The sequence below is a fragment of the Perognathus longimembris genome, chromosome 7 (genome assembly GCF_023159225.1).
Source record: "Perognathus longimembris pacificus isolate PPM17 chromosome 7, ASM2315922v1, whole genome shotgun sequence".
Taxonomy (NCBI): Eukaryota; Metazoa; Chordata; class Mammalia; order Rodentia; family Heteromyidae; genus Perognathus; species Perognathus longimembris.
The window spans coordinates 82,014,847-82,020,545 of NC_063167.1; the positions used below are offsets into that span (position 1 = coordinate 82,014,847).

The 5,699-nt window shown below is 42.7% G+C and overlaps 1 long non-coding RNA gene across 1 annotated transcript in view; it reads right to left on the reverse strand.

The window, feature by feature from the left end:
• The window catches only part of LOC125355605, a 29,284-nt gene that overhangs the window by 784 nt on the left and 22,801 nt on the right, over window positions 1-5,699 (reverse strand). Inside the window, exon 2 of the long non-coding RNA XR_007211691.1 lies at window positions 1,578-1,584. This is a non-coding gene — a long non-coding RNA (uncharacterized LOC125355605). The remainder of the gene's footprint in view (window positions 1-1,577; window positions 1,585-5,699) is intronic.

Here is a 5,699-nt window from a genome sequence, read left to right on the forward strand (position 1 = left end):
AAAAGAGAAAGGAAAAAGAATTTTTATTTTGGAGGTCTTCAACACTATTTGATGCCATAATTCATTACTCAATTAAAATTTACCAAACCACTCATATCAAGTATATGTTTTATGAAGTTGACTAGTTTTTAAATCTTGATAGTAAGCAACATTTTCCTCTAAAGTCATAATAACTGTTACGGGGTTCTAGGGAGGGGGTTCCCTGTCCCTTCAAAAGCCCACCGCTCAGAGACAGTCTCAAGCAAAAAAATGGGCTTATTGGGGAAGCATAAAGCGAACTGACTGGCCAGGGACACAATGCAGACTTGGGAGCTGCCACGGTGACACCCAACAGTCCTCAAACTGGGGTTTATAAAGGTAAAAGCATAGCACAGATGTAGGGGGTTGATGCAGGGATAGAGCAAGCAACAAACAAGTTAGGCAAGCCATTTACAGAAGCAGAATTTTGGGTCCCCCCCCCCCATTTCCTACCTTGTTCCCCTAGTCAAGATGGAGTCAACTGTACTCCCTACCACAATAACTTCATGATAAATCAGGCTTCTTACTGTTGCAGAGCTGACTCCATCTTGATTATTAGGTCAACCTGACCCCAAAATTCTGCTTCTGTAAATGGCTTGCTTGTTTGTTATTTGCTCTACCCCCTACATCTGTGCTAAGCTTTTACCTTGATAAACCCCAGCTCGAGGACTGGTGGGGGACATAGTTTCAGCTCTTGAGTCTGTGCTGCATCCTTGGATGGTCAGTTTGCTTTCTGCTTCCCCAATAAACCCATCTTTTTGCTTGAGACTATCTCTGAGTGGTGGACTCTTGGGGGAACGTGGAATCTCCCCCACCTCAGACCCCGTAACACTTACCACACAATGATCCACTCTACAGAGAGCTTAATATCAGTTTACTAAAAGGTAGTTTGTTTCCTAACTTGCAGACAGATAAACAAGTGGTCCTTTATTACATCATAAATTTGAACTATGGTTATCAGGCAGGTCACCTTCATTCTGTTACTGGAACTGTGTCTGGGTCTTCCTTTACACATTGCTAATGTTTACATGGTGTCTCTACTGTAGATTCTCCATAAACATTCTGTGACTTGAACTGAATTAGGAGATGGACAGATAGTACTAATTACCATTACCATTACTCAGCATTCATTCTTCCTTTGTGTTTATAAACCAAGGAGGGTGGGGCATCAAATTATTCCTGTAAAGTAGTCTCTTATCTTTTCAAGGGAGTATCAGTGGAAGTCATTGCTTTGGCCCTCTTGGGAAGTTCCTAAGATAAAATACTAGATTTCAGTCCTTGCCATTCACTTTTCTATTTCCTACCTGAAATACAGATAGGCTGCCTAGTGCTGGGGCAGCCATGTAAATCTGGAGGAGTAACGTGATGAGGCAGACAGGTTCAGGATCAATCTTGTTCACCATTGTCCTTTAAACAATTGAGCCAGCCTTAGACTCCAGACTCTTACACTTATCTTCAGTAAAGCCACTCTGTGAAAAATTTACACAGAAGTAACTAGAAGTCACAAGTCATATCTATCTATGAAAAAAGACTTGACAGTATAGGACCTATCAAATAACTTTTTCACTGCTATGCTTGACATGCCTTGAAAAAAGGAATTGTTCCTTCTCTCACCTGGGTGCAAACTGCTGGGAGTATGTGAGGCTCCTCAAGAGAAAAGGTTAGGAGAACATGTGCCCAGAGAAGTCTACAGCAAATTAACTTCTGGAAAGTCTTGAAGGAGTTGGAGTTGAAACTAAATAGGCTGAAGGAAGTGTGCCTAAGTATCTCAGATTCCAACTCTAGCAGCCGCCAAGGTTGTTTGTCATTTTGAGTGGGCGGTCAGGATTATGAAAGTGAAGCTGGGAAGGATAAGTAGCACCGGCCTCTCAGAGACCATCCAGTTAGATATCTTATACAAGGCAAAACTTGACCTCTCCTGCATTGTTCAGCGATAAAATGCAGCCTTCATTGGAACACTTCCAGTAATCAGAAGCTGTTGAATTCACAAGGTCACCCATTGCATTGCTAAAAAGATTTAATAACTGAAAAAATCTCTCTTTACTGTGAACTTAATTATGGTTGCATCTTATTTCTACTTGCCATGTAGCACAATCGGTGCCATTGGTTGAAAGGATATGTCCCAGACATCCCAGGGGACCATGCAAAGATAGTCATGACAAGAGAAGAAGGTTTATAAGGAGGTTTATCAGTGGGGACATATCTCCCACGGGAGAGGGGGGAACATGGCATCTGGCTTCTGCACCTTATCCAGGTGGCAGCTTCTCTGGGGCTAGAGGGGAAGTAGGTAGGTCTTAATGGTGAGTGGGAGTGGCCCATTATAGTTCTGGGGCAGGGAGTTTGGTGTGGGTGGATCTGGAGCCTAATGGTAGGAGCTGAGGACCTAAGGGAGGGGGGAGGATGCTAATAGTGGTAATTTGGTTCCATTTGATTCGCATGATTGCTTTTGATAAGATAGTCATAAAAACTCATGTGACTCACTAGGGTACTACTGTTGCTAACTGAATATTTGTGAATCTGCTCATAAGGATCTACATATAGTTTTACAATATTTCACAGTTCTTAGATGGAGAGGCTGGGTTTGAACTCGGGGCCGTTGGCTTTGAGTCAAGCTCTTCTCAAATTCATTCAGTAGCAGTGTGCTCAGCCCCTCTCTACTGGTCGCTACATCCGTCCATTGTTGAAGTTGTAATAACACAGGACACACACATTCCTGGTCCTTCTAGAGCAAATAATCTGTAATGGCTGACTTATGAGTCTGTTGGGGGGCTCTGGACCCCCTGTTCCCCCTATCTCCCGGAGGAAATGCCTGATCCCAAACTATGAAAGAACACTCGGCTTTAATCCCTCCCGCCAGCAGAAGGAACAAAGCGTGTTCTCATGGATTACTAAATTGAGGAAAGGTTGCGGAAGCCTCCCTTCCCCCCCCACCCCCCATCCCCTCACATGTCAGAAACGGAGGCGGAGAGAGGCATCGGGGAGACATTTCGATGGTCCATGAGTCTCACACGTCCAGAGGGCGGGCAGAAGAATTTATTACGGTGACAAAGGCGGAAGGGGAGGGACTTGGGGTGACTAGCTAATTGGCTGAACTGGGCTGCCCATCAGGTGATGTCATGAAACTTCCTCTGTGGGTGGGGACCACAATCCCCCAAGGGACAGGCCTCCACCATTAGACACCCGGCCGAGCTGAGAGGCGGGGACCGCTTGCTTCTCTTCCGGTTGAGGCCGGAAGGTAGGAGGGGCTCCCTCCCACACTGCCCCAGGGCTGGGGGGAAGGGCAGCGTGAATCCCCAACATGAGTCCTCCTTTTAGCTTTTGGCTTTTGGTACAAAAGAGCAAGCAGCAAATTTCCTTCTCATTATTTAGTTGACCCAGTGCTTTTTGGATGTCCTTTCTTCAGGGAGACAGAGCAGGTCCTATGGTCCTATCACTGCAATCACTCATACAAGGAAGGATTTAGACCATCCTTCTCCTCATCACTTCCCTCTATTTTGCAATCTCTCTTAAGGGGTGGTACCCCAAGTAAGACCACTCTGATCCCAAGATTGTGCTGTGTGTAGTGCTCAGATCATGGCATCATGTATTACAAGGTTCAGTTATGAGTGTAACCTGAGCTTATGACAGCCACTTTGCTTTCATGTGGCAATGGCTAGCTCACCTTCCTTTCAACTAAACCACCAGAACACTTTCCCATGGATTGTGGTGAAATCAAACTTTCCCTTACTGTACTCAAATACTTGATATTTTACCCTTAATACAATTTAATTCAGCTCAGCATCTGGACCATTATCATATCCCTTGAGAGCTTCCTTAGCCAATTTCTGTCATCTCTAAGGTTAACTGTCTTTCCTAGTCTCACAGGATGAACGAGTCGGAGTCATGTGTTCCATGTTAAACTGAATGAGTTTAAAGAAAACCCAGCAATGCTCTATTCAGACAGATAGTCTCAATCTGATAACCATACACTACAATACTACTACCATGTATGTTCCCTCGACTTTAATCAATGCCTCATTCTGGACTAGATGGAAATGTGACACCATACAAGCAAGCAAACTAGGTGCAATGCATGAATTAGCAGGTTGGTGCATCAGGGCAGGTACTCCACCAGTATGCACCAGAGGTGGTGGGGCCACTAAAGAGGATTTAAACAACTCAGCCTCAGAGGAGCACAGAGGATCAACTCCAAGACATAATAAAGGACAGGACCTTTAGGAGTTAAATCAAAGTTCCTAATTCAGAATCATATCCAAACTAGAACTATTTGCATCATGGCTGTGTCATAGCAAACCCATGTTGTATCTTATTGGCCAATTTGTCTTTGAGGTTCAAATAAAGGTATTCATAAGTTCTAACATCCTTTTGATCCATCCTAAAGTTAAGCAGTGAATTTACACAATGCTAATACTCTTCCGTGACACAGCCATTGCAAAGGAATCTAGGTTGCTTGTTGGCTAGCTAGTTTTGCTTAAATGTACTTTTCTGCTCTCCTTGGAGGCTTGATAGTTGAAATTTAGCACTGGACTAGATTCTCCCATCAACTTTCCTCCTCTCCTTATCTTACTGGCAGCCACATCAGTATCCAAGAGAAGGTGCTGAAGCTTCTTTAGCCAGGAGGGGGCAGTCTGCACGTTGGCAGTCTGCAAGTTGGCAGTTGACAGTCTGTAAGTCTGAGACTTGCAGACTATGAACTGTACTTGTGGGCTTTGTCACCCAATACACATAGCTCACTTTATTTTCTACACATGGATGAATCTGGGAGCTCTGGAAGTTTCTTAGAGAATTTTAAATGTTTTTCTCATGTATGACTTCAATATTACCATTTGGGAATATTACCGTTAATATTTATTCTGTATTTACTGTGTATTAGCTATTTGTAGAAGTAGAAACAACCATGAATGAGAACTGGTCATGGCCATGACAGGAACTGATAGCCCAATGGGGGGAGGTAGACCTATATGTGGATAATACCAGGAAGTGGATATTCCGGTTTCTTTTTGGTGGGCAAGCATTTTGCAAAGACTTGGGCTATGTGTGTGCAATGCTAAAACAGTCAGTTCATTGAGGCTTTTTCAGAAGTCATTTCACTAAGTTAAAAAACAACAACACCTAAAGTCACTCCCTCTCCTGTAAGAAACATAATTTTTTTTATATTTGTGGTTAAATCACACAGCCATAGAGACTTCCTACAAAAAGATTTATCAGACAAATCCCACACAGTTGCGTTTAAGTCTGCAAAAAACTTCCAATTAGCCAGCCCTGAACCAAAGGGTTTGGTAATTTTCCTGAAGCAAAAGAGAAAAATCATTTCCTCTCTTTTGGCATTAACACTGAGGTAAATTCTTTTCCTTTCCACTAAAAAAATCATTTAAGAAAGTTGATTGTTTTCTCATAAGAGCTATTAATATGAAATATAAAATCTGGAAGTTGTGTCCACTCCCTTTTGTTAATAACAAAAAAGTAAATCATCAAAAGAAGGGAGCTTTTCCTTTCATTCTTGGGAAAAAAAATTCATCTCTAAAACTGCAAACACACTTTCTTTAGTGGAGAGAATAAGTTCATATGACAGTGGTTATTTATTCAATTCAAAAAGTACAGGATAATCTATCTCTGCCTCTACCTTTTTCTTTGTGTGTGTCTCTATGTCTATCTGTCCTCATTGGATTCAAACAGCTCAT